The following is a 27,887-nucleotide window of genomic DNA, read 5'->3' as shown; positions in this document are numbered from 1 at the left end:
GATTTAAACCCCCACAGAAACATAAATATGATATGTCTTGAGACAGATATCTTTCACAGAGCATCTCATTTATGGAATAGGCTCACTTTAGAGGTGAAACAGAATATCTCCATGACCCTTTTTAAACATAACCTGGATAATTGGATGAGTAATTGTAATTGCACCCCTGTTGTGGCTCCACTAGCCCTTATAGAAAGAAACCAAAACTAGGCCAAGTTCTGGCATTCATTCAAGTCCTGGTAACTGGGTGGGATACTTAGCCTGGCTGTAATGGTCCACTAGAAAATAGCCTAATATGAACATATGAACCTATATTGCATTATGAAATTTCAACTGAGTCCCAAATGTTAAACGTTTAGAATCTAACTTGTGCCTACTTCATCATATAAATCTTAACTCAATGGTATCTGAGGCAACCAAAAATGCAAATGAGCCTGTGCATCTAAATAAAAAGAGAATGGCCATTACTCCTTGCTGTACAGATACAGAAAAGTATATGTAACTGGAGAGGTGGAGATCTGTCACTCACTAACAGCATGTCGTATTAGTAAATAGCTTACTTCTGGGCACACTGGCTACCAAAAATGATTATAACAAAAAAGGCATTGAAAAGTAGATATTGTCCTGTTCTTCCCTCCCCAAAAATCACACCAGCTGAATTACAACAAGATTTATTAGACAGATAGTATTAATAAATATTTCTTAGCACTGCATTTAGTAATGTGCAACCATCTCAGGATAATATTCACATATACACATATGAACTTACAAACCTATGAATACACATTTATTAGGTGTCTTATATTTCTTTTTATTTAAACCATTAATAGTAATATTCATCTGTTATGCCAACAGCATTACACAGATAGCATTGAGAACATTTACTGCCTTAGATTACTGATACCATAAGAAAAACAAATTGCTAATTTTGACTTAGCCACACAATTTAACTTTCTTCATAGAGTCCATAAATAAGCTAACCTCATCCTTTACCAACTCACCGATGACTCCTCAGCCTACATCAACCCCTTCCTCACCCACTAATCCTTCTCCCCAACCACCTCCTATCCAGCAAAACCTGGTACCAATGACCCAGTTAAAATTCTTTCCCATTTACTAAAAGTAATGCTCTCCCCATCAGCATACTTATCAATCAGTCAATCTCAGAATGCCACGTCCCCCAGTTATGGAAGAAAGCCTTTATTATTCCTCTCCATAAAGGTGGAAATAATAATGACATTCCAAACTTTCACCCTATCGCTATCCTATCCCCTATATCTAAACTCCTTGAAAAGTGTATCCACCAACAACTCTTACTTTAGCTCACTAACAACCAGCTTTTCACTCCCACCCAGCACAGATTCAGACCTGGCCATAGCACCTCCACTGCACACCTCTCCTTTCCAAAAACCATTAACAAAACCCATGATTCTGGCCACTTCATGTCCATCCTCCTCCTCCTCAACCTCTCCAAGGCGTTTGACACCATCTCCAACAACCTACTTCTAAACAGACTTTCCACACTAAACCTATCCCCCTCTTGTACCAAGTGGTTCTCTAGCTATCTTACTAACAGGCAGCAACCAGTTAAATGGACCAAGGCTATTCCACCTTTCTTTAATACTCCCATAGGAGTCCCCCAAGGCTCCATTCTGGGCCCCTTACTATTCAACATTTTCATTAATGACTTCTACCATGCCATCCCTAACGCCAACCTCATCCAATATGCCTATGACTCCACCATCTGCTCCTTCCCTTCCATCTCCACTCTTAACAAACTAATCCAAAGTGCTTTCTCTTCAACAGAGCAGTGGATGCTTCACAACCATCTAGCACTAAATGCAACTAAAACCAAGCTAATTCTATTCACCCCCACCAAAACCCCCTCCCTTGATATACACTCATTTGTAGGCACTAGCAAAAACAACACTCCCCTAGAAATAGTCTACGACTCCAAACTACTAGGACTAATCATTGACAATCAACTAAAATTCGACAAACACATACAGGCAAATATAACAAAAAAAACATCAAAATCTTGGTATGCTTTACCATCATAATCATTGCATCTCTCCCTCCACCAGGCTTACACTAGCAAATACTTATATCATCCCATCCCTCCTATATGGTGCATCTATCCCCTCTAACCTGCACTCCTCTCTCAAAACTAAACTATCCTCCTGTTAGAACAATATATCAAAATTTGCTTCCAGTCACAGAGCTAGTTTCCACCACTGCAATTCCCTTCATCAACTAAACTGACTTGAGCTACCTAACTTCCTCACATTCACCCAACTCATCCAAGCACACAAACTGATTTACAACCCCTCTCTTTGTCCCTCCTTAGCCACTAACTTCACTATGCATGAACCAGACCACGTTCTTAGATCTAATTCTCAAAAAATAGTTACATTGCACAAACCAGCACGACCAACAGGAAATCAACTAATGTCCTTCTCCCTAGCACGCCTCTGGAATTCTATAACACCTACTATCTGTTCTGTCAGCAGTCTCCCCTCTTTTAAAACCTCACTTCACTCACACCTAACTTCACTATGGGAATGCTGTTGCTCCCATCCTACTTAATCTCTTTAATACCCTCCCCACTCTCCTAAAACTAAACAATTCTGCATTACCTCCTCACCTCTTATTGAGTATCTTGACCAATTGCTGAACAACTATCCCATGGGAAAATAATTTCTTTTTCTACTATTTTAAATGTATTTGATATATTCTTGTTAGTTCCATATTTACTCTGTATTCCTATAAATCTTTTTATAATCTTTTATATTTTTTTAATCTTTTTATAATGCTTATGTGAAATGCCATTCCAAATGTATTTAATATTTTCTTATTAGTTTCATATTTACTCTGTATTCATGTAAAACCTTTTGTGATGCTTATTGTGAAATTAGTACTTTGTATTGTGTATATATACTGTCTGGAGCTTTTCTCCCAGGACTCCTTTGAAAATGGGCTCTTAGTGGCCCAATAGACTATCCTGGTAAACAAACTGTAAATAAATAAACAAACAAATAAATAAATAATGCTTATCTGTTTCATCGTCAGCCTTTGTCCTCTAATAAATTTGGCTCCCCACACATTATCCCTACCACCTATGTGTACCAACTAAACCTAACACTACAAAGGCTGAGGACAGTGGTCCATTGGCATAACTGTTCATTGAAAACATTGGTCTGTATTAACTCAGATTTCCTTTGGGATGTCCTTCTACCCACACAACCACAGTGTAGAGTAGAAGTGTCCCTTATGAGGCCCATGACTGAAAATAATGTTCCTTTCACCATGTACCTTTCTAAACATATACCTCAGTTTTACTTCAGAGATTCTTAAGTAAAGTGATTACTGGTTTCAGGTTGTTAATTTACCCATATAGAGTAGCAGCCCTCTCCTTTTATTAAGTCACCTACTGATTACTTTCCAGTTTCTGTTGTTTTTATTTCTTAAATCACAAAACCATCTGAGCTACTTGAGCTACAACATCCTGTGCCTCCACAGAAGTAATGGCTTCCCAACTACTCCTACCAGGGTCTCAATCTACACCAACAAATAATAAGACTTGCTTGAGGCATAGATTCCAAACTTTGCATATTTCACACCTTGGGAACAAGCCTCCATTACATGTGAAACAAACATTCAGAGTTAATTTTGATAATTTGATAGGCAGGCAAAACGTTTCCCCGGGTTGTTCTGTGTATTCCTTCTAAGCAGTGAGGGTGAGTGATATTGGAATGCATAACAATTCAAGTGGCTTATTTCGCTAGACTGTGAATGGTCCTACATGTTTAATATTACCCTATAAATCAATGAAGCTACAGAGACAAGGTAGTAGTTTTCCACTGTATGCAGATCTAATGAAGGTGTCGTGAGGGGCAAATGATGAAGGTATATTTGAGAGATAATGGATAATTTCATATTCTCAAAGAAGAGTGCACAAAATACGAAAAAAATAGATGGTCCTAGGGAGTCTAAACAAGATGCTTTCAGGCAAAACACTTCAGAATCTGGTTTTCATATAATAATACAACAAAGTTAAAATTGGGTCTATATCAGATAACCGAACTTTTAATAGTTTGAATCACTAAACATAGAACACTAGTGATCAAACTATTAAAAGTTCGAATACCTAATAAAACAATTTTTTAAACAACAAAAAAAAAACCTAAAGGGTGTAAGCAGAGGGCAAGACCCCCTGAACCCCTCATGAGATCGCATTACAGTGTAGGAAACGGAAATCTTACGTTTCTGCACTGTATTACACTAAAGTGCGATCTCGGAGTTGGTATATCTAAGTAGTGGAGGGTGTGATGGGTGCAGCCCCCTCCCCACTGTGGGGGGTGCAGGGGGCTTGCCTTTAGGTTTTTTTGTTTGTTTAAAAAATAGTTTTATTAGGTATTCAAACTTTTAATAGTTCGATCACTAGTGTTCAATGTTTAGTGATTTGAACTATTAAAAGTTCGGTTATCTGATATAGACCCATTAAAATTACCTTTACGGCTTCTTTGTTGTATATTTGAGGTACTAAAAGGCAGGTACTAAAAGTTAAAGTCAGGAGCATCCATGTTATTGGGCATCTTTGGAATATAGCAGGGTAAGTGTGTGTGTGTGTGTGTGTGTGTGTGTGTGTGTGTGTGTGTGTGTGTGTGTGTGTGTGTGTGTGTGTGTGTGTGTACGCGTGTGTGAGTGTGTGTGTATGTGTGTGTGTGCTAGCAGATAGCTTATGCAGCACAAAATATATAGACTGAGATTTAGTTTATCACTGTAGACAATTCCTTAATTCTGAATGTAACTTGGATTTGCATTACTGCTAAGTTTTGGAAGTGATGTTTAGTATTCTTTGTATGTGACATCCATGAGGTACTATAGTGATTTGGTTTACTATTGTTCTTTCTAAAAACAAATTACTATTATCATATGTACTGCAAAAGTGTGTTCTTATTTCTGTGCTTTCACATATTTTGTGACTTTTTGTTTGACCAGTCTTTAGGATTGGATTTGTGCTATATTGTTGCGTTTGCCATTTGTGAAAATAGCACTGTATTCATATTGGTGGGGCTAAAGGATTTTCAGTGGATGATTTTTGGGTAGGAATTTCACTTGTCAATCACCTATTTACTGTTTTTTCCCACGTGCTTCATTCTACAGCTCTCATAACCCAGTGACTCATGTCCATCACCAGTGCTACCTGCTTCTTCCGTCAACCCTAGACTGGTTCTGTTATAGGCTGAGGTGGGGTGGGGTTGAGGGTCTTGTTAGTGTTTTCAGTCATCCACTATCAGAAAGAGATTTTTTACATTAAGACCTATCCTCCTCCCCAACCCCATTTCCTGTGCTCGTCAGCTCAAATGTCGGAGTGCTACTCACTTCTTTGGACTCTGCTTCCTCTCAGGGAGCATCATTGACAAGTATCCTCACCCACTTATTGAGTATTTTTCAACAGATAAACCTAGGCACACTTTACTGTTTTGCAGGTTCAGCCAATGAGATTAAATTTTGTTGGGTGCACTTATGGGTTTTATAGGCCAGACTATCTTCCCTGACTGTCCACTCTCTGAGGCTGATAAAGGTGTATATCCTGGATATGTAATGGCTGTCTTGTTTTCCTTCTGATGTGCATACTGTGATACTGTTTGACTTTACAGTGCATTAAAATCAGTGCTCTGGACTTATGTTTGAAGCTTGCAAGCCCTTTCATTTTCAAGTTATTGCAAGATTTCCTTTGTTTTATTCTTGTCTGCTTTAGTTTGGCTTGGACAGACTGATTTTAATTTTTTGAATTCTTTTTTCCCTAATCTTATTGTAACTTAGTGAGTTGTTAAGCACTTGATAATATTTAATTTCTTCTATATTTATTATAATTCATGAATTTGCTCATTAATTCTGTGATACAGAGTTCACCCAGGTCATGGCTGTGGAAGAACTAGAGGATATTCCAATACTCTGTGGAAACAAAGTAGAGAAAATAATTTTAGGTATAGTATATCTGTATAGGACATACACACAGCCTTTACACAAGGCAATTTCCACAATTGCCTATTCACCTGTAGCATATTTTGGGAATTGGTGGGAAAATGAAGCTCCCAGTCAATATGGAAACAGGAAGGACATGCAAACTCCACAGAGAAACACCCCAGCCAGGAACCAGAGAAGCAGGTGGTAAAAATGCTATACCACTTTGTCATTTATTTTATTTTATGCACTCTGGTCAAGATATATCTGTAAAGAAACCAACAATATACTGGGTACCACACAATAACGTCTTTATTTAAACAAACAAACAAAATGTATAAAAGAGAGGTGAGCGCTTTCGCAACCCTAGTTGCTTCATCAGACAAAGATATAAAACACTCTGTTACTTTTATACTTGTGAGGTCAATTAACTCTCAATTAATGATGTCATACATTTAATCAAAATTTAAAGTTGTATTTATCAAAGATACATTATTTGAACTGCTATAACAAGTCACATAAAAACATGATATAAAAACATAATATAAAAAATCTAGTTTATATTTACATTTTATAAACTAGATTTTTTATATTATGTTTTTATATCATGTTTTTATGTGACTTGTTATAGCAGTTCAAATAATGTATCTTTGATAAATACAACTTCAAATTTTGATTAAATGTATGACATCATTAATTGAGAGTTAATTGACCTCACAAGTATAAAAGTAACAGAGTGTTTTATATCTTTGTCCGATGAAGCAACTAGGGTTGCGAATCAATTGAGCCCATCTGACGGTAATGTCACCAAATCTGGAACTATTCCTAAGAAAACTTGTGCAGCTACATCGTTAGCAGCAATGCCATCTACTACCAATACTAAGATAGCCAGGCCTAATGGCGAGATACTTGGAAATACAGATAGCAGTTTTTTAGATGCCACCAAGCAGTGCGACTACACACTGAAGGTACCATTGCCCTACAGAACTCGGATGAAGAACCAACAATACAAAGGACAGCCATTTCATGTGAATCCAATAGAAGGGGCGGTTCAATCACCGAAGAGGAGAAGAACCTAAACACAGGTTTGGTTATAAATATTTCTTCATTTATTTTGACCCCTGAACAGTTAAATTTACTAAGTAAAGGGCTATCATTTATACCAGCCAGAAAAGCTAATTTAACTGAAGTGGTAAAAGACTTGAAGTTACTTGGCAGAAACTTATCATTAAAAGTTATGTTCCCTAACAATGATGCCAACGCTATTAATGTGTATAGGCACCCCAGCACATTTATTCCTGCTACGCCCCCTAGTATACAGAGATTTCTGGATATTTGTGAAACTTCGTTTAGGCAGATATATGAAGATGATCTGAATGACTATTATTATAGTAACCTTACTATTAATGAGCAAAGAGCATTAAAAGAATTGAAGAATTTACAATCTCTATTTATTAAACAGGCAGACAAGGGTGGAGGCATTGTTCTATTAGATAAACAACTTTATTTGCAACAAATGTATAAGCTCTTGTTTAACAATGAGACCTATAGACTGATTTCTAGAGTGATGGTGAATGCTACTATTGACAAGGTTTCATTTTTGATGTTTGACCTACTTATTACTGGCTTGATAGATGAAGCATTGTTTAAATATTTTACTGTTTTAAATCCAACTATTCCTAAAATATATGGCCTACCTAAGATACATAAAGACAGAGCTTTACCACCGATGCATCCTATAGTATCAGGGGCTGGCTGGTGTACTGAGCCTCTGTCTATTTTTGTTGAAGGCACACTACATGGATTACTTTAGAACTGTCATACTATATTAAGGGACACTAAAATGTTTCTTGAAAGACTACACAACAGGATGGATAGCTTTACAGAAGAAGAGGACTTTGCTTTAATTACAATGGACATAGAGTCATTATTTACCAGTATTCCGAATGCATGGGGCATTGACATGATCAGGAATTTTTTAACAGTAAACAGATGTTTTACCAATGATAAAGTTCAATTAATATGTAGCTTGTTAGAAATTATATTGGAGAATAATATTGTTTTCTTTGAAGAACAATTTTTTCTACAGCAAGTTGGAGTAGCGATGGGCACTCCATGTGCAAATAGCTACGCTAATTTAGCATTAGTATGTTGGGAACAAACACATATTCTCTCTGAAAGAAATCCCTTTATACACCAAGTGTTATGGTATGTGCGTTTTGTGGATGATGTCTTTTTGTTGTGGAAAGGCAATAACTCAGAATTTGTATCTTTTGTGAATTACTTACATACAACTACTGATTTTCTGAAATTTACACATCATTTTTCTATGTCCGAGATTGAATTTTTAGATGTACATATAAGTAAATCAGATTTAATGTGCCTTAAGAGCAAGATTTTCCACAAAACTACTAGAAAAAATACATACATACATAAAACTAGTATGCATCCAAGACACATTCCAAGAAATGTACTGAAAAGACAGGTGTATAGAACCCTGAGATTACACAATAATGACAATGATGCTATATTAGCTTTAAGGAGTTTGAAAGCTGATTTTTTAGAAAGAGGATATCATACTGATGAAATAGATAAAACCATATCTGATGCCTGGTCTATGAGGGATTCAAGATGTAAACCATATTTTCAAACATCAGATGCTAATAGTTCTCATGACAATAATACTACTGGTACACAGAACTCTGGTTTTAGAGCAGTGTTTCAGTTTGCAAGTAATGTGAATCAATACACAGATATCATTAAGAAGCATTGGCACATTTTGCAAGAAATTCCTAGCTTACATTCAACTATTGGCAATGCACCTAGATTCAGCTTTAGGAATAATTTATCACAACATTTATGCAATAAAGACATCAAGGAGATTGCCTGTGTTTCTACACGTCAAGGCACTTTTCCTTGTAGGTCATGCACTGCATGTGTCCATATTTATAGCACTAACCCATATGTTCATCCTATGAAGAACTTTGAACTTTATTTTAATACATACACTGATTGTAAGACCACCGATGTGGTGTACTACTGCTTCTGTCAAAAATGTCATGTCTTTTATGTTGGGAAGACCAATAGAAATCTGAAGGACAGAATTTTGGAACATATACATGACATCAGAAATAATAATAATAAAAACACCAATGCACTTGCTCAACACGTTATGAACACAGACTCCTCACACTCTTTTAAGTTTTTTGTTTTACAGTGTGTTTATAGAAATATGAGAGGAGGAGATATAGAAAACTTTACTGAAAATTGCGAACAGAGATGGATCATAAAGCTTAATGCTGATAAATACCCAGGGTTAAATGGGTCTACATCCCTAGTTCCTTTTCTAAAAGCAAGACGTCTCCCACACAAATAACATTTTTTACACAACATTTTTTACACACATTTTTTATACATTTTTTATATGTCTTTTTATACCAATACATATATATATATATATATATATATATATATATATATATTTTTTCATTTCAGAAGAAACACATCATAAAAATGAAATAAAAATCTGAAACCAAAAGCCTGAAAATTCAGAAATCCTGAAAAAAAAAAATCCTGAAAGCCCAAAATCCTGAAAGCCCAAAATCCTGAAACTCAAAATCCTGAAAACACAAAAATAGACATACTGATGTCATTGTGGCTTTGCTATTGTTAGCCCTGTGGTGTTAGGTCAGTGACAGATATTTGGGTTAGTGATGCAGGCTTATGATGTTTCAGGCTTCTGAATGGGAACCATATATATATATATATATATATATATATATATATATATATTTATTTTTTTTTTAACATTGTCTTATACTATATATAAATATTCTATTCTATTCAGTACTATTTATAGATACACCTGTTTATATATGGACTTGGAGTGACATATACAGATTTACATTTTATAAACTAGATCGTTTTTATATCATGTTTTTTATGTGACTTGTTATAGCAGTTCAAATAATGTATCTTTGATAAATACAACTTTAAATTTTGATTAAATGTATGACATCATTAATTGAGAGTTAATTGCCCTCACAAGTATAAAAGTAACAGAGTGTTTTGTATCTTTGTCTGATGAAGCAACTAGGGTTGCAAAAGCGCTCACCTCTCTTTTATACATTTTGTTTGTTTGTTTAAATAAAGATGTTATTGTGTGGTACCCAGTATATTGTTGGTTTCTTTACAGGTATATTTTTTTATATACTGGGTTTTACCTGGCAGCCGTTTTTGTTTGTTACATATACTCTGGTCAAGATACTTCTAACTATTTAGGATACAAGGCATAAGTGACTTATAGATAGATAGACTGACTGATAGAAGACTAAACCATTATTTAGAGGGCTGTAGAACACTGCTCCATTATGGAGTCCAGTAGTTCCATGGAATACCTTTTTAAGTATAGTAGAGAACTAAAGGCAGAGTTCTGTTTATTAGACATTAGACCATTTTATTCATACACAGAGGGAAATAATTAGTTATGTATGTAGACTAAGTGGAGCTTGCAAGCTTTTGTGTTAGTTGTTGAAATTACCAGTTTGCAGGAAACAAACAATTCTTATTTAAAAAAATCATATATTTCTACATTTGTTGGTATTATAGCATCAATAACTAATATCCATTTGCCTACTATTTTGTTGGGAAATATTTATTACACAAATAAACATTGTACTCAGACTAATGCTTGGAAATGCTAATAAACATATGTTGCAGGAGCTTTGACAGTAAAAGGATAATTCTACAAAGGCAGAAAAACGCATAGTAATTTTGAGGAAAAGTGCTAAGGGAGATGACATAGCTGGTGATGTTGGCCTAGAACAGGGTAAAATGGCAACCATGTTTACCTTGGAAGCCCCCTTTCACACACACTCTCTCTCTCCCTCCGTTTTAGCAAATAGAATTTGTACTACAGTTCTAGAAACAGGGATAGCATATCCTGGCTAACAGAGGATGAGCTTTCCTAAATTAGATCTATATCCCTGTATTATATCCCTATATTAAGGGAGCATAGACAAATGTTTAGGTTTAGATTTTTATAGATAAGAACTGGGTAATCAGTCTACAGACCATTACAAGCCTGGCTAATAATTCATATTCAGACGTTTCTTTCTGACTCAAAGAGGACAACACAAGACAAACCAGGGAAAAATGTGAGGTTGCCCACCTAATCATCTGGGTTTACCTTCATGTTGGCAAGGGTGCTCCTCTGCTTGATGTATAGTGAAAGTTTATCCCAGTAGTGGGGGGTATGCTGGGATATAAATGTATTGCACCAGCATGTCCTTTTTATCCCTGGATGAAGGGTTAGTTCCCATGTAGGCAATGAAACCCCTAGAACAGAGGTCAAGAAGGGTTAGATCTTTCAAGGCTTGAAAGGCTAGAAACACATACCCACTGAGGAGTCTATAAGACGCTGAATACTGATATAGGGATGACAGTCTTTCTAGATAACAGAGGGTGTTTAGGCCACTGATGTTCTCATTAGCGATTTCTGACATAGCTCAAGTTAAACAATATGTTTAGGCAAATACAAGCTAAAAGGAGCATTATATTCAGTGATGGGTCCAGTGGGAAATGAGCAAATGAGAAATAAAACTTTGTTAGATCTAGAGGAGATGGCTTTGGAAATTAAATGAGCATGTCACAAAGCTTTCTGAACTCCTGTAGAGATATGATGTTCAAAAGATAAGGATTTATCAACAAGAGTACCTAGTTCTATCATGTCAGTGTCTGTTCAATGGGTTTTGTTGCCTATATGGTACAACTGGGACTTGTGATGTTTATCAAAATGACCTGCACTGCATTTTTTCACATTTAATTTGAGAGCATTGTTCATGCAGCAATTGTTAACATAGACTACCCCATGTTGGACCAATTGTGAGTCAGTGGAAGGTTGAATAACATCACCCAGTGTATAGTCACTTTAGCATGAAGGTCTAAAAAAATAGATATCAAATAGGAAAGGAGACCAATGGTAACTTTTTTGCTTTCAGAAGTGACACATCTGATGGCAACCACATGGGTTCTGTCATACAACCAGTTATTTATTCACTGCACAATATATAGATTTCTGTTCAGATTTACAAGAGTGTCAGAAATGTCTCCATGGAAAACAGACTAAAAGGCTTTGGCCAGGTACAGATATCCTGTATGTACTGCATAACTGCTATTCCTTGTCTCAGTGAGCTTTCTCAAAGAAATTAATGAGGTTAAAGAGGCAGAACCTACCTTTTACAAAGCTATTTTGGTGAGGGTCCGAGGCTAAGAGATTTCCAATGTCAACATTAATGAGGTCTGAGATAATACTTTCCATACAAGGCTAGTGAGGCTAATGGGGCTATACAGTTAAAAAGGTCACCTTTGTGCAATGGTATTGTGCAGGCTGGTTTCTAGACTTTGGGAATGTAGCTAGCGGGGAGGTTTAGATTAAAAAGGTTAAATAGATGTTCAGATAGGCCATATTTGGTATTAATAAACAAGCAATCTTGTGTTTTCTCAGGGCCCGTTGATAAGGGTTTTAGCTTTTGAAAGGGCTGAAAGGACTTGTTTCATCTTTATTACAGCAGGTGGACTGAGACTGTGGAATAGCTATAATCTCGGTAGAATGAAATTTGCAATAATTTTGCAATTCAGGATATAAGCTATTTCCTTTGGGTCAGGTTGGGCGGGATTTTTGTGCACTAGTTCCGAACATTGCTGGCTGTTAATGCTAACTTCCTCACATAATTAAAGAAAGGTTTGTAGTTATTTTTGGTATTGGTTTTACTAGGAATTTTACTGTTTTTTTCCACATCTGAACATATATGAAAGAAATGAAAGCACATGTAATAAGTACTCATTTATTTTTCTTTACCTTACTGTTAATGGAATTGTTCTTTAGGATTGTCATAAAAAAGCAACAAAAACAACACCACCAAAAAATATCTGTCACACGACATACATGCATCCTATACACACTATAAAGTAAATGGCAGAATTTCCAGCTAGTTACAACAGCTAAGACAGAAGTTATCAATTTTCTTGATGACTGCACTTAGTGAGCTATGAGCCATAATTATAACACAAGAATTATAAGTGCTAAAATGTATTTTTAATAAACACAGGAAAAAATAGAGATTTGCTCTAACTGTTATAAAGCTGAAACCCCACTGTATTTTCTGATATGGAGGTCTGTGTCCCCATTATCTGTTATTTCTATATACAGCTAGTTCTTCACAATCTCTAACGATTTGACTGTCAACTACCCCTCTCCACTACTATCTTTTTCTCTATGTTACCCGGACCTCCTTCATAATTTGTAAACATCTTCATCCTATAATTACTTCACTGTCCCCTACTCAATATCCATTTTCCATTTGAAAATAACTTGAATCTTATAAGCTTGATATTAGCTAATATTTTACTGCATTTATTCATCAACTGTGGTATCATTACTATTTCATGTATGTTCATTTACTCTTCTATGCATGTACAGTTATTAACTATCATATCATTGCTAATCTATGTATGTATGTATGTACATGCATTTATTATGCAAATCTTGTATAACTGCCTTCTACGTACTCTGTAAAATGGATAATTTCTCCCTGTTCCTCCACTTAAAATGGGACTGGTACCCAGTTGAACTTTCCCAGTAAATGAAAGCAATGATTAAATAAATGATTAAATAAATAAGCAATGATTAAATAAATTAAATAAATAAATACTGACTCTGAATGAAAGCAATGATTAAATAAATGATTAAATAAATAAGCAATGATTAAATAAATTAAATAAATAAATACTGACTCTGAGATCACTATACTTTAATGAGAAACATTCTCTTAGATACCATTCTCAGAATTATTCACTCAGCAAACCCTTCTCATGCTCTACATCTCACACATTGAGCACATGCATCAGAGTATTGCCTTGCTCCCTTTCTTGACTGCAATGTGACCATAAGACTGGTCATCAACCATGAGACATATGGCATCATATATGGTTGTCCATCTTTAACTACAGCCATTATTTTGCATCTTTTTTTTTCTTTCTCTCTCTCTCTCTCTCTCACTCTCTTGTTCTCTTTAATGTTTTGCAAAAAGGTGTGCAACATTGTGTATGGGACTGTTGTCACGTAAGATGCACCTGCTACCATGGTCTGACTATGACACATTTTGGTGTTGCAATTTTTATCAGTATACATTTGGAATCTGATTGAAGACCTTTACCTTAACAATACCTCAGGCAATTCAGACATTGATAAATGAAAGATGAGACCAGACAGGAGTCCCTGTGGACTATGATGTTTGCAGATGACATTGTAATTTGTAGTGAGAGTAGGGAACAGGTTGGGGAGACCCTGGACAGGTGGAGATATGTTCTAGAGAGGACAGGAATGAAGGTCAGTAGGAATAAGAGAGAATATATGTCTGTGAATGAGAGGGAGGACAGAGGAATGGTGAGGATGCAGGGAGTAGAGTTGGTGAAGGTGGATGAGTTTAAATACTTCAGATCAACAATTCAGAGCAATGGTAAGTGTGTAAGAGAGGAGAAGAAGAGAGTGCTGGCAGGGTGGAGTGGGTGGAGAAGAGTGTCAGGAGTGATTTGTAACAGATAGGTTCCAGTAAGAGTGAAAGGGAAGGACTACAAGATGGTAGTGACACCAGCTATGTTATATGGGTTGGAGAGGGTGGCACTGATGAAAAGATAGGACTCAGAGCTGGAGGTGGCAAAGTTAAAGATGTTAAGATTGCACTGGCTGTGATGAGGATGGACAGGATTAGAAATAAGTATATTAGAGGGTCAGCTCAGGTTAAATGGTTTGGAGACAAAGCCAGAGAGGTGAGATTACATTGGTTTGGAGATGTGCTGAGGTGAGATGGTGGTTATATTGGGAGAAGGATGCTAAGGATGGAGCTGCCAGGTAAGAGGAAAAGAGGAAGGCATAAGATAAGGTTCATGGATGTTGTGAGAAAGGACATACAGGTGGTTGCTGTAACAGAGAAAGATGCAGAGGACAGGAAGAAATGGAAATAGATGATCTGCTGTGATGACCCCTAACAGGAGCAGCCAAAAGAAAAAGAAAAAGTCCATTTTTAGAAAATGCATACTTATACTTTTCCTTCAGGAACTAAATCTGAGAAACAAAATACATTTAACTTTTTTGATTTCAAATGGAAAACAAATGAAACTTAGTTACCAAACTATAAAATCTAGATTTCCTAAGGGACTAATGTAGTTACTTTAGCACAGTACGCTGTTGTTTTAAGGCTTATTTTTTTCCAAATTAAGACATGAATGTAAAATCAATTTTGTGTTATGCTAAATTTACAGGGAGTGTAGTAATATAACCTCTGCATTTTGTTCATAGTACATGAAGTCAGAGATGTAAGTGCACTGTTTTAAATGGAGTGTCATTGAATATAACATTATGCAGTTACCTGACTAGGTTATAGAGTCAAAGGTTACAGTATTAAGTTTATGATATATTGGCATTCCAGAAGCTTAACAGCTGTCTCCAATGTTGGCACTTTTATCCCTCATTCAGATAGCAAGCCTCATTTAAAAGATGTAGGAGATATACTTTGATGGAATACCAGGGAAATGCTGTCCAGAGGTGTGGAATCCTCAGACTAATATAATTATCCATGTATTTCTTCTTTCATAATCAGATTAACAATGAAGCTGACCCTGTTGTGTCTACTTCCAGTTTAGTATGAAATCCTTTGCTATTACCATGCCAAAAAATAGGCTTCTTATAATTTTCAGCAATATGTCCCTAGCATCTGCAATCTAACACTGTGTTTTTCAGCTATTTATGTTGATTTTTAACTGTAATAGCTCCAAAATGAGTACTGTCCCTTTTGTATACTTTTACTGAGTACTTTCGAGCTGACTGTTTATAGCTGTTGCTGGCTAAAGCATTTATTTATTTATTTATTTAGTTATTTGTTTGTTTCTTTCTTTTTTCAAATGCTCTGAACAGTCTGCATACTGAACCTGTGAGAGAAAGATCTTCTGTGTCCTGTTCATACATTTGCTTTTGCTTGCTATCACCAAGTGTCTGGAATGGATTAGATGCTTTTGTCTTTAATTTATTTTGTCCTTTCCACTTACTGTACATCACCAGTGACACATTGTAGTCATTGCCTTATGCTCACTAAAACCTGATATTATTTCCAAGCTCTGATTCTACATGTGAGAGGTCCTGATATATAATTAAACTAGAGGCAAACCTCTCCAACCATTGAGGTGAATGAAATCACACACAGCCACTACACCTCAGCAACACAGCATCACAACTACACTCACATATGCTATGGTACAAAAACAAAAACTTACCCAAACCACAAAGGCCTCCACAGTAACATACTACTTACTGCAAACAAAATGCAGAAGCATAAAGGAACACCTGAACTGCAGTACGCATGTGTCCATTATAAAACAGCAAACACCGGTTACCCAAGTGGCATGCCCAGCATCTGTAGACCACAGGCAGTACCATTCCACATAACATTGTCCTAGTCATAAGTGACTCTGTAGTGAGGCATACTGATGCACCCTTCATCAGTCTGAGCAAACATAGGGTGATGGTTAACTGCCTCTTGGGTGTTGAAATCTGCAATGTCACTAGGGCACTTAAATCCCTCCACCTCATGTATACATGCAACATGTATACATGCAACATGGCCTTTGTGCATGCAAGTGTGAACAAACTGTATCATGCCTCACTGGAATATATTAAGAGTGGTCTGGTTAAGATCTTTATGTATGTTACAAGTGTTAGCAGGAAACTTGCCTTGAGTATACTGTCATCTCCATCAATGATGCCACACTCCATACAGAAGATAAACAATTTTAACAACTGATTGAACTACTACTGTCATTCCAAGAAGATCCAAAGTGTGTCACCCTGCGGTGAGATGATTGATAATTCTACCTACTTTAATAGCCCACAGGGTTTCTGCATATTGCTTCCACGTATTAGCTAAACCTTGTCTGCCCCCATAGCTCATTTTTAAGCAAACTTGCTCTCATACACCTCTCTACTTACCAAATCCAAAGTCATGTTTACTGCAGTGTGGTATGGATCAATGCTAGAAGCCAAAACAGGAAGACGCCTGCTGTTAAAGGCTTTATAGCCCTTGAAATCATCACCATTTGCACAGTGAGAGGAACATGGTGAAAACACAATAAAACTCCTTTTGTATATAGTTTTACTATCTGATACTCCTTTATTCCCTCTGATAAAGATGGCCTTACCACTACTTTGAAGGTGATACATTGATTTTTAGTCAAAATTCCATCATATCATACCTGTGTCTGGATAATGAGCTAGAGCAGATACATATCCTGCTAACCTCAAGTACAATAACCTTTTATATCAAGCCTAACTGCAGGGCACCTCAATGACACCTGTAGCCCATACACATTACCTCAATAAATTACAGTAACTAACTATTTAGTTATTTGGTACTATGTTGTGTACTTTGAGTATATCATATAACCTGTTTCTTCTGTTTCAGTTATATTCTGCAGGCTGCGGATGAAAAGGACCACTACAGAACAGTCCATCAAGCTATAGTCCCTAGAGTGATTAGTGCCTTCCTCTACTAGGGTACTAAACCTTCTTGACCTGGTCCTCACAAATATGTCAGCAATAATCACCATACACATAGTTATCTCCTAAATAATCAGATTTGACTATCATGTATTAGTAAGTCCTGTAAGATCCCAGCCCAATATGCCCACAGATCACGTCTTCAAGGACTTCTCCAAGACAAACTTACAGTCTTTGTGAAGTTTAACAGTTCTCAACCACATGAAGACATCACAGCAAAAATGGTTACATGTACCATGTATTGCTATTCCCACCTAAATCCTGCATCAATGCCTCTGTTCCCATCTGCCATAAATATAATGCAAAATTCAGAAATAAATCTCCTTTGCTGGAACCCTAGCATAAACAAACTATACAACAGGGAAAACATAGATTCCACCAATCCAAAAGTGAAATCAAAAGAGTTAACAGGAATTAGGCATAAGATCAATATAAACAAGATTAAATATCAGTTAAATATTGCAGCCATCTCCAAATATATCCATAAAGCCATTTTAAATTAAGTAAAAAATCTCAGAAACGTGACCACTCACTAAAACCCAGAGCAGATCACAAATAACTTTAAGGATAAACGTACCTCAAACTTCTGTCCCCATCTCTGCCATCTTTTCCCTCCCAAACCATCAGGTGAAAACTTCCCTCAAATCACTGTAACACAAGTATTAGATGACTTCATCAAAACAAAGAATACTAGCTCTATGGACACAGACAACATACCAAGCTGTTTCCTTGTTAGCATCAAATATTGATTTGTTGACTCCTCTGTAGAGCTATTTAACTTCAGTGTTTCAACTGGCAATGTTCCTGAAGCCTGAAGATGAGCAGTAATGGTCCTCTGATAGATGGGAAGTTCAGCCTCTAACTCTGGAAACTACAGACTACTAGCTAACCTCTCTATTCTCATATGTGAGGTGATAGTAGAGGTGTAGATAGCTAAAAAGCCCTCCTTTCTATTCCAACATGCATGCCTCCCACACATGGAACACTACAGTGTTACAGTGCAAATGCAATACTGGCATTCAAATCCAGATAATGCACTGAAGACCACTTTTGGCAAATGTGCCCCCCCCCAACATTTTGTGCTTCACCCCACCCTACTGGAAAACCTACAGTGTTTCCTCCCCAAAAACATCATATGCATGATTAATCTAAGCTGCACAAAACTTCTAAAATCTTTGTAACTCTATTTTTTGTCTCTTATAACATTCTTTATGTCAATCTCTGCCTGACCTTCAGGGTGGCAAATAACCCTGGGCTGCCTGACCTTCTACATGTTTCTAAAACTGTGTACTCTATCAAGTCCCACTTTACGGCCCTAAATCTTCATCCCAATATAAATAGGACCTGATGGGGAGACAGATCCTTCTCCCAAAATATCCCCATCTCTGAAATAATCTCCTGCTCCATATCAATTAAACCAAATCCGATTCTTTAAAATCTAATTTAATAATTGGGTGGGTAAAGATAAACTCACACTGTATCAGGCCCTATAGTCTGTTATAAACAGTGGAAGTAAATAATCTGCAGTGACCAAAGACCAAATGATGTTGTAATAGATTGCCTGGTGAGAAAGTATGAGCCTAGGAACCTATGCAGAGATTCTTCAATAGTACAAATTCAGATATAGCCTTGAAAAGAAGGTAGAGATCCTTTCTGAATATTTTGTATGGCATAAAGGTTAGTGATAGTTCCTTTATTCTACTGGAGTGAGCAGCATCACTGAGGCCACCAGTTCTTTTGGTCAGGATTCTCTGTACCTATTTATGCTGTACTGGATGTTTTGTTAGTAGGCACAAGAAAGTAATATTGTATTCAGCTAATAAATGCATTTTGGAGGTATAGAGAAGGATGCTCATATCCCTAGGCTGACTGGACATGCACTTTTGAATTGTAGGGGACACTCTGAAGGCGGTAATCACCAGGTATGCTGTGCTTATGCCAAAAGTCAACCCATCGTCAGTAAGTGTACCCAAATTCCCAACTTTATGATCAATCTTTAGTGATTGCCTATTACGTTTATATCAATTGTTTTGGACTTTGCTGTTTTGTTTTACTACTTGTAAAATGCAGTTTTTGTGTATCTGTTCAGAGACTCAAACTGATTCATTGGGATCAGTGCTCTATCATGGTTACCAAACTGAATAAATAAATAATCAGTACTTTAAGGCAGGGTCCAAAAGTCAGAATAAACTTGTGGAACACTATTAAGCCAGGTGAATGGTCAAGTATTCAAATATTGAATAGAAGCCAATTAGTTATGTCCTATTTATTTGTCTAGCTATCTGCCTGTCTGTTTATTATTATTTGTTGACTAGGAATGTCCACCAAGGGAGTCTCCACTTTTAGTCAAGTCTGCCAGAAAAAAGCTTCAGAAATATTATAGTACATAAAGTCAAGACATGTCAATAACATGTGAGACATTATGAGATCATATATAATATAATTCTGAACAGTGTGATTTGAGGCAATGATATGTATCATACATGCACAGTAAATAGTAATTTGGTATAATATTTTCCATAAATGCCATTTCAGAACATAGATGTGATATTTTTGCATAGGCATCAGTTGAGAACAATTGAGGAAATGTGTCCAGCCACATAACTATAGCAATGTCAGTAAATGACACAGAAATTTTATGATACTTGATTGTTTTTTTTTGGAAGTTAATGTATTTATTTATTTAGTTATTTATTTATTCACTTATTTATTTAACATTTATTTAACATTTGTTTACCGGGAAAGTCTGACTGGACACAGGTCCTTTTTCAGCAGAGGCCTGAGAAGAAAAGCTCCATGAGTAACAGTAAATTTTAATGCACAGATTACAATAATAAAGTATAAAGTAAACTAAATGTAGTATACATAAGACAACACAAATTTGTTACATCATGACAACAAAACCTAGGCTTTGAACTTAGCTAGTACTATTTGTAAAGTATGACTAATATGAGGATATAAGGTTAAGACAGGCCGTTAGGAATAAAAGATTAAACACCGGGGATGAAGATGGATATGGTTGGGGTATACTGTGATGTATCAGAGCATTCATGATGGGTTAGTACAGGAACATAGCCATTTATTTTTTAGATAGGCTTTAAGTGATGGCTTAAAGTGGTTAATGGATGAGACTGAGAGAATGGAGTTAGGAAGGGAGTTCTATATAGGAGATATATAGCTGGAAAATAAAGATTCTCCTGCTGTGTTGCTGGCCTTGAAGATGGTGAGTAAGTTCTTATTGTTAGAGTGAAGTGGTCTGCTGGAGTTGTAAGGAAAGATGGGATTTTGCAGTGCAGGGATTCTGGTTGGTTGTGTTACAATTTTATGAGTTAGACAGAGTTGGTTGTAAAGAATGTTGTTGGGAAGTTCAAGCCAGTCTAGTATCCTTAAAGTTGTACAATGATGTGTTCTATATGGGCATTCATATACAAACTTAGCAATGTTATTATAACATACTTCTAACGTAGGTCAGTTTCCTAAGATTAGTTAAAACTGTAGAGGCATATAGTAGAGTGGAGAGCAGATGGGTTTGTGCTAATGTAATTTTGGCCATTTTGTCAGGAACATTTTGTGCCTATATAGACTTCCCAGTTTCTTATGGACTTTTTATTGTTAGGGAGATATGTAAGTCATGTTTTAGGTTATTGTCTGTTTCACGCCAAGAAGCTTTGTATGGGGTTGTCAGGGAGATGACAGTATTGTCTTTGGCTATTATGTTATGTTAAATGGTGGGCATGAGGCAGATGTCTTGTTAGGTTGGAAGAGTAATCATTTAGTTTTTTATGGGTTCAGGATTAGATGGGCAGTGGCTAACCATGTTTCAGCAGAAGTGAAAGATTTCTGTATTTGAGAATAAAGAGCTGATAGAGAAGTGGCAGCACAGATAAGTGTTAAATCATCTGCATACTGTATTATAGATCCATGTGGAGTAGCTGTGTGTAGATTATTAGTAAAGAGGGAGAAAAGGAGAGGGCCCAAGATAGATCCTTGGGGGACACCAATGGATAAAGGAAAGCATGGAGATAGGTCACCTTGCCATAGAACAGATTGTTGACAGCCAGATAAATAGGTATTAAACCAAGCTGTGGCAGATGGTGAGAAGGATAGTTCAGTCAGTACAGCTATTAGTTTGGAATGGGAGACCATATCCAAAACTTTGATAGGTCTAGAAAGATGGCATATACAAAGTTATTGTTAGTCCAGTGATGATTTATGTAGGTTGTCATATAGAGAGAGAGCTGTAGTGGTACCAATGGATAAAGGAAGGCATGGAGATAGGTCACCTTGCCATAGAACAGATTGTTGACAGCCAGATAAATAGGTATTAAACCATGCTGTGGCAGATGGTGAGAAGGATAGTTCAGTTAGTACAGCTATTAGTCTGGAATGGGAGACCATATCCAAAACTTTGATAGGTCTAGAAAGATGGCAGATACAAAGTTATTGTTAGTCCAGTGATGATTTATGGTGTTAGTCAAGGATAAGAGAGCTGTAGTGGTACTACATGATGGGTGAAACCCATGCTGAGTGTTTGAGAGAAGGTTATTTGTTAGTAAGAATTTCATGACCTGGGGATGAATACACCTTACCAATTGCTTAGAAAGAGGTGAAAGAATATCAATTGGCTGATAGTTTGTCAGTTCTTTGGAAGGTCCCCCTTTATGAAGTGGGATTACATGGGAGGTTTTCTACAGTTGAGGAACCTTGCTTTTGAGAATGGCTCTGCTTATAAGGATTGATACTGGGAAGGCTACAGATTCATCTGCAGTTCTGAGGTATTCACTAGGTAAGTTATCTATGGCAAGTGTAGTAGGTTTTAGTTTCTGGAGTTTTTTATAGCAGCTGTAGGAACTGAGGAGAAAGAGAATGAGGCATTGCTAGTTGTAGACTTGGCTGGTTTGGTATCAGAAATAGGGGTTTGCTGCTTGGAAAGGACAATTATAGATTCAGTAAAATGTTTGTTAAAAGTGGTAGCTATGCTATTGGAATTGTTGTGGATGTTTGGGGTTGGTCTAGTAGATTTTCCTGGGTGAAGGATTGAGTTAATGGCAGGCCAGAGTTTTTGAGGGTTTTTTTTGGTATGTGTTTTGAATGTTATGATAGAAATTTATTTTATCCTGTTTTATTTGTTTTTTTTTTTTTGCCTTATTTTTAAGTTCTTGATACTGTTGTTTAGAAACTACTATGTTAGTCTTACACCATAGTTCCCAGGCTTTATCTCTAGTTTTCAGAAGGGCCCTGGTGTCTCTGCTTTGCCAGAGGGCATAATTTGATTTTACTCTGATGGTTTTAACAGGGCCATGTACATTTAATATATCTAAAAAGGATTTATTAAAGTGGTTCACAGTGTCATCTAGGTCAAGGTATTTGAGTGGGGTCCAATTGCACCTGTGTAGGTCAGCTGGGAAGTTGTCAAGATTAAAGTTGTTTAGTAGGTTTTGGTGGGAATATGTGTTGTCGTATAAGAAATGTGGGTAGGTGGTCGCTCAGACCATCAGGAAGGCAACCTGACTGGAATGAGTGAGAGGAGTTATTTAGTAATATCCAGTCCAAGTTTGATTGTTTTTTCTAGCTTTATCTATTAAGGTAGGTTCTTGAATAATTTGTATAAAACTATGCAAGTTTATGTGATGGATGGGGTGATCTGTATCACATGCAAGCCAGTCTAAATTAAAATCACCCACTATGAATGTCTCAATGAAACAATATATACATGTAGTACATATGCTGCAGACATGTAACTTTTCAGAGAAGGAAACCCACATACGACATATAAACATGACTGATATAAATTGGGTATAAACTTCATAATGTACAAATGACAAAGAACTACTAGCACATATAGAGTACAAATTCAGTTGTTTCTACATTCAAGTGTGACTAAGTATTCTCTGTTTATTAGGCCATTTGTTGCCAAATATGTTGTGATTTTTCAGCAGTTGGTTCCTCTAATGGGGTTGTCGAGGAGGGTGATCATCTCAGAAGGGGATGTGGTAAAACTCTTCATAATTAAGGTTTGAAGTGAGTACCTGTATTCCTTGCCTGCATATCATAAATCTCATTTGGGTCAGAATGACACCAGCCTCTGTTCATAGGACATCTCTGAGGTTTTGATAGTTTTTGTTAGAAGTTCTGTAGCTCATTTAGTCGGTTTATTATGTTAAGAGATTTAAGCTGTAAACTTGAGAATACCTTTTTAATTATAAATCCTGAGAAAGATTCACAGACCAAGACTGCAATTGCATAGGGCTGGTATATGGCGAAAAACACATACCAAAGCCCTGCAAAATAATGAACGCCACTGTACTTACATTGCTGTGTATTTAGAAGAGCCCAGGTTTGGGGAAGGTATGCAAATAAGGAGCTACATCATCTACTATTACTCACAAATGTAAGTGTGCATGTCAATTGGAATGTCACAAGGCTACAACTGTGGATATATGGCAGCCACTCAGTACAGAATGTTGTTACACAGGGGAGGTACTCCTTAACAGACTATAGGAGTTTGGCTACATTAGCTGTAAAGCAAAGACCAAGGAACCTAAGTTTAAGTAAACAGATAAAAAAATATCCTGCAGCAGCATGTACTGCGTGCATAAGCACACTATTTCAATCACATACCACCCCCAAACATGGTGATAACACCAATCTGTCATCATGGGAGCTAAACCTGCACCATACTCATCATTTTTGTAATGTGCACAGGCATGGCCAGTGAGGCTGAAATACTTATGGATCTCCCCAGCCATGCCAACGGAGTAGCAGCAGGCAGAATGAATACTGTTGAATCAGCATACATTGTTAGAGATGACTATGCTATGAAGTGCAAGTTTACTGTCTGCAACACTTGTGGTTTGTATCACAGTGTATGTATCTTTTGTGTGTGTGTGTGTGTGTGTGTGTGTGTGTGTGTGTGTGTGTGTGTGTGTGTGTGTGTGTGTGTGTGTTTGTGTGTGGTCCACCTCTAGGGTGATTCATATTTGTGAATTATACTATTTATTGCCCACATACTTGGCATTTATGCTAAACCCCTTAATGAAGCTGCACACAGTGGTTATTAACACACCTGCCCATTGATTTTATAAATCCACCCCGATGCTTTCTTTTAAATTTAGCTGTGCTTGTTTGGTAAATTGGAATTCAAATGCGGATGGTGTTGTTTAGTACCTTATTGAAATAATCAACTGCTTCTTGGACAGGTAAAGACTTGGGTACAAACCTGTTTCACTTTGTGGGTGTAAGAGGATTGCTAATTGCTATGTAGTTGTGAAGCCACAAAAGGCAGGTTGCTTCCAACTTGCTTTTGAGGGATTGTTGCTACCTTTCATCTATAGATCAATGCATGAGTATTTTGAGACTTCTTTCAGTTTTGCAGCAACTGTGCCATCATCTGTTACCATCCATCAACTCATTTTCTAAACTGCTTGACCTAGTGTGGGTGCAGATAGACCAGACTGCAGCATCCCCAGCAACAGTTTTCAGCTCATTCTGATGGATCCTGTGATGTTTATTGGACATTTCTAAGGTATAATCACACTAGCATGTCCTGTGTCTGTACCAAGGCCTCCCTCCCCCAGCAGCTGTATGTAGTATGCACCCCATGGGAAATAATTAGGGGCATTCTCACTAAGGGCTAAATTACCTGTCAATCCTATATCTGCTCCAAAATCTTATTGGGTTGCCAATTTCCTCATTCTGTTATGGAAAATGAATCCAGAAACCTTGTGAATTTACTTTATATCTGCTACTTGTATCCATGATCTCATCCTTGTGGTCATATTCAAAGCTCATGACAATAGGTGAAGATACAGATGTTTACCGAGAAGCAAACTGAGAGCTTCACCCTAGGAGTGACCACCTACCGCCACAATGTCTTAAAATACATGCAGTACTTTAATAGTTAACTAAAGTAATGAGAATGTTACCAAGAATATATTTAGTGATTAATTCTGCATAAATAATGCTAAACAGCCATGCTTGCTAATGTACTATTTCACTTTTTAGGATCATGTCAATTAGAACTTCTTAAATATCAGCTTACATACCAGGTGATTACATGAACAAACAAACTGTGTTTTCCAAACTTACAGAAGTATAAATGTACTATATGCATCTGTAAAACAGCATTTGAAGGAATGTAATATGTTTATATGTATAATTTTTCCTTTTCCCTTTGTGGAGTACTTTTCTTAAAACCAGGAAAAGTAGCAGACCAAACAACAATCCAAGACACTTGCAGAAGAATGTAAGTCCACTCCAGGTACTGTAGTTCCTTTTCTTTAATGTAGCACATAATCTGTATTGAAGCAGATGATAAAAACAACTATGAACACAAAGAGCTTTTCATCCCACCTGATGGTGAGACTTCTTCAGGTAAAGTCATTCACTAAGACTAGTGCAGTTAAATGCAGTCCATAGTGCAATCATGCATTAAAGAAAAGGAACTACAGTACCTGGAGTGGACTTACACTCTTCTGCAAGTGACTTGGAGTACTTTTCTTGCACTTAGCTAAGGCCTTTGATTCCCTTCCTCACCATGTGATCTACTAAAGCTCTATGAAGGCTAAGGTCAATGTATTCCTGGTAAAACAGATTATGTCATAGTCAACTGATAGATCACAGTGCGTAGCCATAGAAGGTATAAGCTCCGATTCTTTTACTATCCATCTTGGAGTTCCCCTAAGCACAGTTCTTGGACTGATATTATTTAATATTGTATTTGGCTCCATTCTTACATTTAAGACATGCAGGATAAATAAGTAGGTAGGTGATTGTAAGACTGGGTTCACTGTATGAAATTAATCTGATACTGAACATTTAAATTCTTATGTTAGACAGCTTGGTCTTTTGTCTCACAACAGAGGTATACATTTTAGTTATGACAAATGTCATATAATGTATTTTGGAAAGGCTACAGTTCATCTGCCTGAATACTTACTAGAATATCCACTAAAGGAGATAATCTAGTAAAAAGACCTAGGAATAACCATGAATGCTAATCTTTCCTTTGACACAAATGCTTAACTGATAAGTAATAAAGCTATGCATCAAATAGGATACATGTTTAAAAATCTTAGCACAAGAAATGAGGTGCCTTATATTGATATATAAAACATATATTAAGCTAGTTTTAGAGTACAATAACATTTTTGTATGTACAGAATAGGTTGGTTGAATTATCTTGAGAGAGTGCAAAGAAAATTCACCAAGAGGATTTTACTCCACAAAGATTAGAGTTAAAGACTGCTACCCAATGAAATTATTAGTATCTGGATTCCTAATTTTTTGTAACAAAATGTAGAATATTTCAATGGATAATGAGTCAGTGTATCATCCTTTGTCATAACTGAGAATAATTGTTAAACACTGCTCAGACCTCATTGAGACCAAAGCACTCACCAACAGATAAGTATTAGTGTAGTGCATTTGTCTGAGGTGGAGTAAAGGTATACATGCAATGCAATAACCACTAATCCATTTTGCCACTAATGAAAGTTTATATTATTTATATCTGACACTGTTTTCCTAATCCTATTCTATTTTTGTCCTGGTCAGTAACATGTTACCCTAAATAAGTTAAGTTTCAAAAAATGCACAATTATAAATCAGCTATGAAATCAGTGGGAACTAAAATTGGAAAATAACTTTTCAGGTAAAAGAAAAGATAACATGAAAACGTGATCTTACCATTATTGTTGACTGCAGCATCTATTTTGTTTCCAATGCTTGGGAAATCATCTACTATGTTCTTGGGAAAACCTTTATCCATTGCTTTTTTGGTTCTGTCATAACTGAAAGCAACAATTTATAAGCATACACGAGAAAAGAGTTCATTTAAAAAAAACATGCTATTAAAATAGACTTTTGAAAATACCTCCAGTAACTCTTATCTGAAAAGAAAAGTATCTTTCTTTTGTTCTGTAGGTAAACAGCTGCATCTACTTTTTTAACACTGCTTGGAAATCCAAAAGCATGAATATTTTGTGGAAATCCTGGTAATAGTTCCTGTCCATGGAGGAGCCAGTATTTCATTCCTGTTTATAAATATAAAAGCAATTTGTCCTACATTAAAAATCTGTTTGCTCATAATTCATGCATAAATATTTTAGTCTTAAAGATATAAGCATTAAATTGCAAATGTATTCTGGTTAGTACACTTTTTGTTGCCCTTGCTTAATCGATTATTTCATATGTTGGACTTTACAATCTGACTTAGCAGTAATAGTCCCCTTTTCAGCAAAGGTCTGAGAAGAAAAACTCTGGTGTACAAAGAAATAAAATAGATTATACTCTGAGCATTAATTGAAAT

General features: G+C 36.4%; 1 long non-coding RNA gene across 1 annotated transcript in view; it reads right to left on the bottom strand.

Moving 5' to 3' along the window:
- LOC122802793 overlaps positions 1-27,608 on the bottom strand; it is a 40,301-nt gene extending 12,693 nt beyond the window's left edge. Inside the window, exons 1-2 of the long non-coding RNA XR_006364978.1 lie at positions 27,453-27,608; positions 27,266-27,369 (exon numbers count right to left, since the gene is read on the bottom strand). This is a non-coding gene — a long non-coding RNA (uncharacterized LOC122802793). The remainder of the gene's footprint in view (positions 1-27,265; positions 27,370-27,452) is intronic.
- Positions 27,609-27,887: the final 279 nt, after the last annotated feature.

Source organism: Protopterus annectens, chromosome 5.part0 (genome assembly GCF_019279795.1).
Source record: "Protopterus annectens isolate FY-2018-M chromosome 5.part0, PAN1.0, whole genome shotgun sequence".
In the NCBI taxonomy this organism is placed as follows: Eukaryota; Metazoa; Chordata; order Ceratodontiformes; family Protopteridae; genus Protopterus; species Protopterus annectens.
This window is presented reverse-complemented; position numbering and strand designations above follow the sequence as displayed.